This window comes from Leptidea sinapis, chromosome Z (genome assembly GCF_905404315.1).
Source record: "Leptidea sinapis chromosome Z, ilLepSina1.1, whole genome shotgun sequence".
Taxonomy (NCBI): Eukaryota; Metazoa; Arthropoda; class Insecta; order Lepidoptera; family Pieridae; genus Leptidea; species Leptidea sinapis.
This window is the reverse complement of record NC_066312.1, coordinates 33,325,677-33,338,896: the sequence shown is the minus strand read 5'-3', so window position 1 is coordinate 33,338,896 and position 13,220 is coordinate 33,325,677. Positions and strand designations below refer to the sequence as shown.

At 31.5% G+C, this 13,220-nt stretch overlaps 1 protein-coding gene across 4 annotated transcripts in view; it reads right to left on the bottom strand.

Annotated features, from left to right (window-relative positions):
• Positions 1–13,220, bottom strand: part of LOC126979170 (uncharacterized) — a 56,056-nt gene that overhangs the window by 25,706 nt on the left and 17,130 nt on the right. The window lies entirely within an intron of this gene.

Sequence of the window (13,220 nt, the reverse complement as noted above, 5' to 3'; positions counted from 1 at the left end):
TTGGCATATTAATATCTGCGTATTGAAGAATATGCCTGGGGCTGCCGTCACTATGACGTAAGTAAGATGGCGGGCTGTCCCTATTACAACGCACGGGTTTAATACAACACGCGAAATGCAACTACCCGCTATCATAGTCTACTGTTTGATGTTTTAATGAATTTATTAAGTTAATATATAGGTGAATGGTTGCATTTCACGGCTGCTAAAGATTCCGAGAAATAAGGGAAAAAATAAGCACTTGCTGTGCATTTTCTTCTTCGTACAGTAAAATTCCTGAGTGAAATTATAACTTTATTAATAGGTTAACTAAATTGTTATGCTGATACGCTGCTTATATATTTGTTATGGTAATGCGATTTGTCAAATATACGAAAATAATTTACTTATTTATAGATACCTGAACATAAGACGTAACATACATAATACAACATTTCTAAGAAAATCTAGAAGAAAAATCTATAAGAACTCAATTAAGCTATTGAGAACATCGTAAAAAACAGCATGACAGCATTTTCATAAAGTCCACTACTAATAATATATCACACCTTTCTATAGTAAACTTTATTTTATAATTGGGGTGCTTCATTGAGAGGAAATTCTAGTAAGGAAAAAAGTTGAAAAAATTCATAAGATAATCTGAGTTAAGAAACATCGATATAGCTAGATTCTTCTCAGAAATCTCTATTATCAGAAAGTACCTTGTAGTACCATGTATGTAAGATCGTGTTTAGTCCAGATATTATTGTATATTGTTTATTAATCATCTTCTTCATTTGGCTTAAATTTTTGTTTATTTGATTTTACGTGCCCTAACTTAATTAATATAATAAATACTTTTAGTTTTTCAACGTTTTGTATAATTATTATGAAAATTACCTCGATGATGATATTTAATATTTTAGTAAAATATAATTCCATAACCTCAGTAATGGTTAGTGATAAGTAAAAAGACTTGTTTTTAAAGAGTGTAAGATTTAAAGCTAGATGAAAGACGTAGTTTCTGCATAAACTATTATCCTCATTAAACTGATTATAATATACAAAATACAATTGTTTAAATACGAATATTAGATTTAAAGAAAAAGTCTTCAGCTTCATAATATTAGTTTAAATATAAGTCACTAAATTGATTGAATGAAATAATTATTTTGCTATAAATAAAAATAATCTAGTCCCGATCGCTTAGATATTCATTTGTAGAGTGATAGGATTTACTACAGAGTCATTTTTTAAAAAAACCTTTAAATTTATTTATAGATATTGCCTGTGTATACATTTACTTTTAAAGCTATTATGTATCTTACGTGGTATGCAGATTTAAAACAATGTTGTTCTAAATTTATTGTCGGTATGGCGTGAATCGATATGATATAAATTTTATGCCTGGGACAAAACAAACGCAGTGGAATTATTCATTGATCTTTCTAAGGCATTTGATTGCTTAGATCTTCAAACTTTTTGTAAACTCAATATTTTATCATGTAAAAAGTCTAATTTCTTCATACTTATCAAATAGACATTAAAAAAACTATCTACTTTGAATTTAGAGAAAATGAACCTGCCATTGAAAATCACATTTATTTAGTTTATGCAAAATTATTTGTCGCTTAATTGAATTATTCCTTTCTTGTAATTTTATAAAAGTTTTCAGCAATTTGAATAAATATTTAATTGGAATCCACTAATACTTTAAAATTTTTCTTTGTTTCTTCCTAGTAATACTAATGATGGAAATATCCAATGGGGACTCGTGAGGCATCACTTAAAAACTCAGTGTTATCACTTTAACATTAACAGCGAGTTATTTCAAAACTAAATTTCATATCATGGTTTCTAAACTAAAAAACACTCATTTTTTTCACATAATCATTTGAAAATTGGTAAAAATGGTATGTTTTTTTATGACGATAAGGGATTAGACGAGCAGGTCGTTAAGCTGAAGGTAATCGATAAGCCGCGCCTATTATAATGCAGTTGCGCTCAGGATTCTTGAAAGATCCAAAAAATCTGAGCTGCACTACAATTGCACTCGTCACCTTGAGAAATAAGGTGTTGTCTCATTTGCCCAGTAATTTCATTAGCTACAGCACTGTTCACACCGACACACAATAATGCTTACACAAAACTGCTTCACGGCAGAAAAAGGCGCCGTTGTGGTACCCATAATCTAGCCGCCATTCTGTGCAAAGGAGCTTCCTACTGTTATGTAAAATATATAAGAAAATAAAGACAGAAAAATATTTTATTTTGCAGTTTACTTAACCTTATTAACAAGGATTTTAAGGTTATTATTAAATATATTAAATATTGCGTTTCACCTCAGCATAATGCAATATGATCAGCGCTGATCTTCACTTAATTCCAGTGTGGACTAAGTTGGGGCGAGCCATAAGATGGAAATAAACAAGCTGAATAATTGACTTGGAGGGTTTAACTCTCAAGTTTCGCCTCGGGGAGAACACTAGCAAACTCCCGGCCTAACAAGCCACAACAGCTCTACCGCAACTTATGCAAACTGGATTCATTATTTACTGTATTGTTAAGAAAACAGTTTTTACGTTAAAAATGAACAAATAAACGTACATTTACTTTTCTAATTTATTTTAGGAAAATATTGATGGTTAAAAATTAATTTAGATTATAATATGAATCGATTACCTCAATGATGTTCGATACATAAAAGTCATTGGATTACCTGACGATACGATAAGTATGAACAAAATCTAAATTGATTTAAGATAGCGTTTCTATTACCATTTCAATAGCCAAAAGCATGACAGCTCTTGAACGCAATCAAATTTGTTAAAAATTTAAGGGTCAGTATTTCAGCGCGTAAACGAAGCGCGTAAAACCCCTCGAGTGCTTAGGTCGGTCAAGCGTATCTATAACAATGAAAACATATTATGAACGCGCACAGTCCATCACTGATGAATCGCTACGCGCGTCCAACTACGGTGCGTATATAGTAGGTTAGATATGTTGCATTCGACCGATGTCATCGCTGACTGTCGGTCTAGCACTCAATGCAGCTTAAAGGCTAAAACTTCGTTCATTTTATGTTGGTGAAATGTGAATTGAAACTTGAATCTCTTATACCGGCGTAAGCTTAGTTCAATGTTCCAATCACGTTCTACTTCAATGGATAAGCCTCGATTTCACCAATGACACTTCAAACTGAGTTTAATAAAACTCGGTTTTATGCAAACGAGTTCAAATGCCAATCTTGATCTAGATTAAACACAAAGCGATTTCACCATAACCATCTGAGCTTGTTGGCGTAAACTGAGTTTACATGAGTATACAGTAGAATGTATTAAATACCTGTCAAAATTGACATCTATAAGTATGAACAAAATTAAAATTGTTATATGTCAATATTTCTATTAAAATAACGGCAGTGATAGCTCTTGAACGCGGTCAAATAAGTTCAACGGCCAAAATTCGGCGGTTATGCTGGTGAAATGCGATTTGAATCTGTAAACTCGTTTACAGGCGCAAACTTAGTTAAGCAGTTGTTGTGCAGCAAGTGTTCTAATCGCGTTATACTTGAATTGTGAAAGCAGCCCTATAGCCCAGTAATTTCACTACCTACTAGCTAATGTGTAATACTTTTTCAGCGGTGAATATTTGTATTAATTATAAATAAAATACAGTTAAATACTAAAATATAATTACACTTAAATATTATACTCATGGCTAATCTGTGCCAAAAGCAAGCTATAATATAATGAGGCCAGAATTGCATCACAACTACGTTTAAATAACGTTCTGTGCGAACTGGAGTTTCATTGTCCAATGCATTAAATATTGATAAGGCTTATCGTTTTAAAGATCGTAAATTTAGTAGGTCGTAAGTTCAGGATAGTGTCTGGCCCAGGTGGATATTGCTGGCAATACGCCAACTCTAAGTCTACACTTATGAACCACATTTCACCGTGAAGCCATATCTTCTTTATTGCTTGTAAAAAGAAGAAACAATACTATTTCATTTGTATTATAATACAATGACCCACTAACATTAATATAAGGGCCGTTTAGTACTTTTGCCTCGAATTATTAATATACGTTGGTATGTAGGCTCTGTTTTATGATGTACAAGTTTGTATTAGGATACTTGCGACTCATCTATCAAATAAAGACATAGTTTGCATTTCACAATTAGGGTTGTGAACCATTCTCTAAAATAGAGTGTTGTACCCTATTTCACGTAGGTATACTCTAATCTAATATAACACTGATATATGCTGAGTATGCTAATAGGATAAAAAGCTGGTTGGTGCCCATAATCTGTACAGTTTATTTACCCTCTCTTAAGTCAGGTTTGCTCTTTATAAAAACATTATGTATTAAAAGTAGATTAAAAAAACACATCTCAGAGGTGTACGTAGCTCGTGAACAATAATTATCCGTCTAATGTCAGTATCAATAAGTAGGTTACGATTAGTGCTCAATTTATTGTGTATTTTGATAGCACTAAACAATTTCAACTTAGAATATTTAATGTTCTAAGATTTTCAACAAAGTTTGATAACTTCACATTCATATTTAATGATTCCCGAAACTTTTGAACTGTCACTCTTCTAGTATCTGTGATTTATAAGTTTATATTTTTACATTTCCTAGTTCTTTATTAAATATTTAGGTTAATCAACAAATTCAAAAACGTGTTAATTCTCGATAAAGCCTCTAAAAATATGAGCGATGGCTCATTGGATTCGGAATGACAAATAGAAATATAAAATTAAAGAATGCATTAAAAATAAAATTGTTATAAGCAAATTAAGTATTCAAAGTATTAACATGTCACAGTCATAAATATAAGAGTTATTTTTAAGAATATCTATGGGCACGGGCACGCTGTCGTCAAAGTTTACGTAAAGAAAAAATGTATTACAAATTAAAAAAAGAAATTATATTCAGAAAAAAATCAGTGGTAAATAAATATGTGAGAACAAGAAAAGCTTAGTAACGATATAAATAAATATCGATTAAAAGTTCAACGCCTCAGTCATTTCAATCTTTGTTCTCGAATTACCAGGATAACAGAAACATAAAGAGATTGTAACGTACACACAGCGTATCTTACAAAAATAACAACCATAAAGTTATGAATCACAGTTGTTCCAGTTTCCGCAATCCCTAATTGCATCCACATGTTTCAATGTTTTGACGACTGTACGAGTACCAGTAGCAAATAAGATTTATTTATACGGATTGTTATTTTAGTAACACTGTTAATTTCATGGGTAGAAGAAACTAACCTTCACTCTAGAATATCACGCAAAATATTTCTAAAAAATCAAGTACAATTTATATATAATATGTTTTGTATTAGCCCGTATATTTAGTTGGATTTACCCAGGATTTCCCTACATGTAATGGCAATAGTGAACTCCTAATCTAAGCGAAGTTGGAAGGACCAGGAGCGAAATGTGCTCAAAGTCAATCGAGATCAAGAAGCACCTTGAATGTCATCTAGCACGAGTTGGCTTGTTTCTGCAGATATCTGTTTTTTGATTAATTGAAATTTCTTCAACAAAATTATAGAAAAGATATGAGAAGGGTTGCCTGACAAATTTAGTCGCAATTACCTTTATTTGAATAATATTATAAGTAATAATTATTAAATTTGTTTTGTTAATAAATCTCAGATACATATTTTTATATAAAAAAAATATATATTATTTACAGAAAAACATCTATCATATATCAGATATCTGTTTACACCTGGCAACCCATATATAACGGTTGGTAGATGGTTACCATATTTTTCTATTCCCTGTATAATTTTCTTTTATTAAAATTAAAATACATCAAAATGCAGCCTGCTAAACCTGCACAAACAATCAGCAAGATCTTAGACTATTATGTTCCATGAGGTATACGAAAATAAGTATGTTGTTTGAAATGCCTACAGTATGTATATCACTTACACTTCACTATACTAAAATTTTCAATTATGGAATATTTTTAATTATACATATCACGATTTCAATAAGCTCCGCTTATATCAGGAATTTATAAATCAAATTAATTGGATAGCGATATATCCAATCATTTTGCTTTCAAAAGCGTTCAGCAAAGATATCCTGTAACATAAAATGTAAGTTTTATCTTAAGCCTATTCTTATACTTTAAAACAAAAACATCGTAAAGAAAGGACAAATACCATGATCACCAATTAAAAGATGAAAAAAAAGGAATATGATATTGGTTCCCGCCTTTTATCCATAGACAATAAACTGTGTTACAATTTCTTTTATAGTAATAGTAGAACAGTTCCATTTCGCAGCTATCATAATATACATTACTCGGCATGGCTCCGTATCAAAATACTGGGTCGCAATAACGCTTGGTGTCGATTATAGCTTTTCAGTCGTGCTAGATTAGATCGATTACTGTCGATGACCACGAAATGGAATGAATTGTACTGTAATGGAATAACAAGTAATGGAATATTTATAGATACATAATAAAAATCATCAATGAAATGTATACTACAAAATACAACTTAAGTTTTCCCAGTTAAGTAATATAATTTTAGTCAAGAGTGACAGCTGTCTTATTGAAACAAGCCTCGCACATAATAAAGTGATCAAGAAATTTTCACTTTGATGTATACCTATCTATAATTATGTTAGATCCGACCAAATGGTATATCTCACACTCGTTAAAATTCTTTGATATTCGTTAAGTTTTTGACCTTAAGTTAAAAGGATTATTTGCCATATAAAGTAAATATTTACTTTTAATAATTGAACACTAATTAAGGACATGAAAATTATCATTTTCTTCAGGCTCAACGTCAAAAATTACATTTTAGAGTCGATATGATAATTATTTAAGTCTAGAAGTATATATCACACTCAATAATTCGAAGCAATCTGTAGCATATTTCCCCGGTGTCATCTTGATATTCTTATGAGTGCCTGGTGTATCGTACGTGGATGCTATGAATATATATTTCCCCGCTTACTATTGTGCGGGAGATATCTAATATTTTTATTATATAACTTTTGAGGTTCAAACACAAATTCTTGAGAATTCAAAAATTACTTATTTATAGTGTATGACCATTTTTGTCTAGCAGAATATCGCACCGAAGCCTTCTAAGCAATCTGCAGCATTTTCCCCCGGTGACATCTTGACATTCTTATGAGTGCCTGGTGTATCGTACGCGGTTGTTAAGAATATATATTTCCCGCTTTCTATTTTGCGGGAGTTACCAAATATTTTTAATATACGTTCGTTTTCTTGGCAGGACTGCTGTCACATTTTCTTCTTATTTATTTACCTACTCGGTTCACCCTTCATTTCGGGCCGTGACGAGTGAGTTAAGATTGTCATCAAGTTTCAAAACGTGTAAGTTCTGGATAAAGCCCATAAAAATAAGCAGGTCTGGCCACACCTTTGGTCTGTCGCACCCCAGTATCAGCTCGCACTATTTAACCGCGTGCAACACAGAAGTGCTCGTATTGTTGGGGAGCCAATGCTCTGTGAACGGCTATATCAAACATGCCAAAAATTCCGATATTATCTCCATCATGGATGTGTGGCATTCTTCCCAGTGCGGTTTCCAAACAACTTTCTTCCACGTACAACCAAGTTGTGGAATGAGCTTCCAGGACGATAAGGCCTCTGTCGACGATCCTTCAAAAAAGCACGTTCACCTTTCTAAAAGACAGGCAACGCCTCTGGTGTTGCAAGTGCGGTGATCACTTAACACCATCAAGGTACCCGTACCCTCGTTTTTACTCATTTTTCATAAAAAAAGTACTAAGTTACCATAAGTGTGATTCATACATTAATAATCATTCTTGAAATACCGTTCCTTCAACGCAACGTAAAATTAATGAGAATTTTAACCCACCGTAATTAGATTCACATTTCCTAAATAACCAAATTGTGTGCTTTAAAGAAATAATTATTTCCTTTGTTGACGACCCAGTTTTGGTTTGTTTCACATTATACAGAAATCATGTTTCAAAAGAACGCAATAAAAACATGAGGAGATATAAAATGTTGAGTCTTGAAAACATGTTTTTATTCGTTTGTTGATGTGAAAAATAGCAGTAATATAATTTTTTGTTTTTATTGGTTTTGAAATTTATCTAAAAGAAATTTCGACTGTTAACTGTATCGTATTATATTATTTGCCAATCGTTTATCTACCGAGGTTAACAAATTGGTAAACTAATCTAATTTAAACTATTTAATATTGTAATTGTTTAACTTGAGAAAAGCTTAGGCACTTAAATTTTATGTATATTATGTATGATAATATAAGGGAAGGTTATATATTTATTATAAAATTTATTTTATTCTTAGTTTCAATTCTTGAATATATAAATTAGAATTTTATTAGTATCATCCTTTAATCTTAAAAAAGTAACAATTGGTTAGAATGAGACAGGAAAAGCCTGTTTTCCGCTGCCGTTAGCGTGAGAGAAAGGGAAGCCAAGCGTAATACGCGCTTGACGTTACAAAGCCTTTTACCCTTCCATAAGAAGTTATAACATAAATTTTTTTTAAATGTATTTTTTTGAAATTATTTATATTATAATTACAGTTACACGCGTTTTAATCCATTAAAAAGTATTTTATTGAAATCTAATCTAGTATCTATATATATTTATATAATGAAAATGATTATTTGAGGCTCTTTCAAACCTAAACCACTGATCGTATCGAAATGAAACTACCACCATTCCAACGTTCCTTCATTAATTTATTTCCTTCCAATATTCGACCAGCAAAGCGGGCAGCTAGTCTTTTTATAAATAAAAATAGAAAATAAAATATAAATATAAGAAAAACGTAAATAAGTACACAGTAATATCGTGTAAAGAATAAAATACACCCACATGAAATTCTCGAAGCTGCATTTACATTTCTGTAAAGATCTCTGTATAGACGCAAGAATTCTAACTTTTCTTTGTCTGGTTTCGTTTCAGAAAGCATTTTCCCGCATGAATAGTTGTATGTGACAACTTTGCTTTTATATTATTGGTAAAATGCGCCAATGCATTTTATATATTGAATTTAACTAAGCTGTAGAATTTTTTGCCGTTTTAGTCTTAGAGCGACGAGACGTTGGAAGTTATTTGTACTTTACAAATGATTAGGTATTTGGAGGTTTCTGTACGTCTAAGTGACTTATATGGAATCCTAATGCAATATCTCGTGTATCTTTCTGCTTTTCCGTCTATGAATATACTTATGTTACTCAAACTAATTAAAACAAATGATTGCAGTAGATCTGTTATAGCCATTGTCTTTACATTAATTCACAACTTAAAGTTTCGTAATTATTCCATCATACTTCATTGAACTGACGAGTCAATGCATAATCAAATAGATCGATATCGAATGGTTTCTAGAAATTCTACTCATAAATTTAGTAAGCAATACTATCTAATTTCCATTCGATCCGTATTAATGACGAGAGGAAATCGTATTGTTAAACGAAAATTTTTGTTATATTCATTATTAGAAACAGGCAAAAGACTAAAATCTTTTCAACTGTTAACTTTAGTACTTAATAGTTTGCGCCTAGCTGCGATAACACAGAACGTTTGAGCAAAAACTATTAATTGAATTTATCGCACACAATATAATGTGGTCGAATGAAAAAAATGTTAGTTAAGTTATCTGCATATTAAAACGTGTTCAAATTGTTCAAAATTTCTTGCTCATCTTCTGAATTACTTGCCATTTGAACTATCTAAGCTTCAGCCTTTAATGATTAAAAACGTAACATTTACTTTGTATTTGTTATAATTATAAGTTTTGGAGAAATAAGGACAAAGTCAACAAAAATAAAAAATAAAATTAAAGCTACTGACAACCAGTTAAGCTGCATTAATAAATATAATACTAGTTTAGTATCTGTGGCCAGACACATTAAAACCATGTTTGTTTGTAATTGGAAAGTAAGATTAGCTAGTTAAGTAAATATTGTATACTTACATAGTTTTAATTTTGTCAAAAGGGTTCGAAATAAATATATTCATTTACCATAGGGAGTGACAATAACATAACGTATTGCAAGAAATTTAAAGAAACGTCCATCCCATCTTTTAAATCATATCATCAAAATTGGTTAGCCTGCTTAATACAATACATATAATTTGAGGAGACTTACGCAGAACCAGACAAGAACCATGCATCCTCTATATGTATATTCTTCTATAATATTATAGTAACCTGCTTTGTCAAATAAAAGTTTTAATATATTTCTTTAATTTATGCTCAGTGAGTCCTAGTATACTGTCTGGTATTTTATTGTGAAATAGAACACCAAGACCCCTAACCCTAGCTCATCCATACATCTATATTACACGGCACGTACGGTTTATTTCAATAATATAGTAATAATCAAACCGACTGTAGTATTCTAAATAGATCTTTTAATATTCAGGTGTCATTTTTATATCCAGTTATATCTTGTGATTAGCAAATTCCCAAATAATATTTCACAAGTAAGATACTCCCCTTTATCTCTGTGAAAGTAACAAACTTTTTCGATTTTTCCCTTGTTTCCTATGTTATTAATTATCTGATTCTTGTAAATATTTTCAGCCATATTTGCTACCAGAAAAATATTTGCTCACCTAAAATCAATTCATGTTAACTGGTTATAAAAAGAAAGTGTGTGTGTATATGAAAGGAGTTATACTTCTTTGGCCTAACAAAGCAAAAATCCATAAAATTATTTATTCCTGCTGTTATACGTTTGTAGAAGAACAATAATGTAAATATCTTGCAATGATGGCTTTGACAATTTGACAGTTAAATAACGAAAACGGCTGTTCGGGCTTGAACCCTTTGCCTATCCTAATAATGGACGAAGAAACCAAAAAAAAAAATAACGAATGCCGCAAACGTCAGAAACTTTACTTTTGTGTTATAAAAATTTCACTCTCATCATATTTTCATAAAGCGCCTGAAAAAGTATAACTTAAAAAAAAATACTGTAAGTAGCAGTATTGCTGCAGTCCCAGTTTTCGGCAAAACCTCTGCACTGTTCCTAATCATGTATAGACTGTACATATTTGACAAACACCACTTTCAAATTACGCGTTATATTATCGAAAAGTAGAGTTAATACAACCTTATTTAACAAGTATTGAACTGGAGTAAATACACACATCTTCATGGGAAAATCTTAAATACAAAAGCTGTTCCGTGTAAGTGTGATCCATTTCTGTACCATTTAGAGCGGAATAAATGTGGAGAGAATCTTTTACAACACAAAACACTTATTGTGTAATGTTAAGCGATGGAATATTATCTCTGGAAACTTCGTATATCTCATGTAGATTTATAAATATGATATTCAACACAAAGATATCCTGAAATACTTGATCAGGGTTGATTTTTGGATTTTGACTATTTAAGTCAATAATTAAAATCTAAATTTAACAACAACCCAGTAAACTATTTGCCAGTTTTTTTGTACTCGATGTGCATTTAAGCTAAATAAAAGCCTCCACTAGTTTTCTGACTTTTAGACATCATTAAGCTGTTGCAGAAATAAGTAGGTCGCCGACATTCGCGTCACTTCACAGCTTAGTTGAGTAGGACCTAGAAAAACTGTTTTAATTTATGAATACCTGGTATTTCAAGTCAAAATAATGTTTTTATATAATTATAAAGATACCATGAATTCGTCTGTCTATGAATCAATAAAATTATTTATTGAATTTTTGATTGTTATTTAATATTTGCGTTCATATTAAAATAGTTACAAATTATTTTAACTTATTTGACATTGTAAAGTCAAATAACATAAGACGTATACTTTATCTTCTATGCTATATTTAATTATAACACTTTTTATAGGATTAAAACAATCCTTAATACACCCTTTAAGGATTAATGGTTGCAGTTTCTCTTAAAGCGACATCTCAAGTCAATTTCCAAATATATTATATACATATATTGGGGTTGACCAGGTTATCAACTGTAATGTAGATCCTCTAGATTTTTTTGTAATGAAAATAAGGGACGAGACAAGCAGGACATAAAGCTGATGGTGTTTAATACGCCCTGCCCATTACAATGCAGTGCCGCTCAGGATTATTGAAAAAGGCAAAAATTCTGAGCAGCACTACAAATGCGCTCGTCACCTTGAGACATAAGATGTTAAGTCTCATTTGCCCAGTAATTTCATTAGCTACGGCGCCCTTCAGATCGATACACAGCAATGCTTACACGGCAGAAATAGGCGTCGTTGTGGTACCCATAACCTAGCCCACATCCGGTGCAAAAGAGCTTCCCAATGTTGAAGGATGATGGAGTCACAACTTGAGAGTTTAACAGGACGTACCAAGATATATAGTCAATGCTTTTCTCGGATGGTGGACTCACTCGGTAAGAGCGCTTGGACAGAGTCCGAGAGGCTAGGATTTGAGTCCTATCGTTCATAATTTTTGGTATTTCGGTACAAATGAAATTTGTATAAGAAAAGTTTTGAGAACGTTTGTGTTACTAAATTACTCAAATAAAATCCTCTTAAGGTTGTTAGGTTGTTCGCTTGTATTGTTAATAAGTAACACACCCCACAATCTTATCGCGTGTAATATTATGACTCAAATAACTCATGAATATAGGCCGGGTGTAATTTTCCGGGTGTAATTTATTATCATTATAATATATTCGGGCTTATTGCGCCGCTTTCTTGCTTATTATCGCGGGAGTACAGAATTGTTCCTAATATACTTCACTTATGCATTTCATATAGCTCTCACTGTTGGGATTTTTTATATTAATTTATGCAATTTAGAAATAAGTGTGAAATCAATTCACGTATTATTCATTTAAACTCAACAAATGTAATAAAATATATGATCTTGTTTTTGAGTAAAGTTTATTATAAAAAAAATACGGGTTGCACTGCGGGAGTGCCGGCAGACGCGTAAACTTTAACATTAACGTTGTGCATTTTTGAATATTTTTTAATGATTCGCACGAATTGCTTTATTTTTCAGTACAAAAGTACTAGCATTTATGTGGTTAAATACAATACTCATTTATTGCGCTATCGTAAACAAAAATGACTATTTATATGACAGTAATCCATTATTTCAACGACCGTGTTACGAATTTTCGATCAGGCCACGTGTCCTGACGCGAGTTTAACATTTTATACCCAACCTAAAGATAGTGCTCAACACCGCTAAAAAAGTTTTCACTTCAAAAATTATATTGTAAAT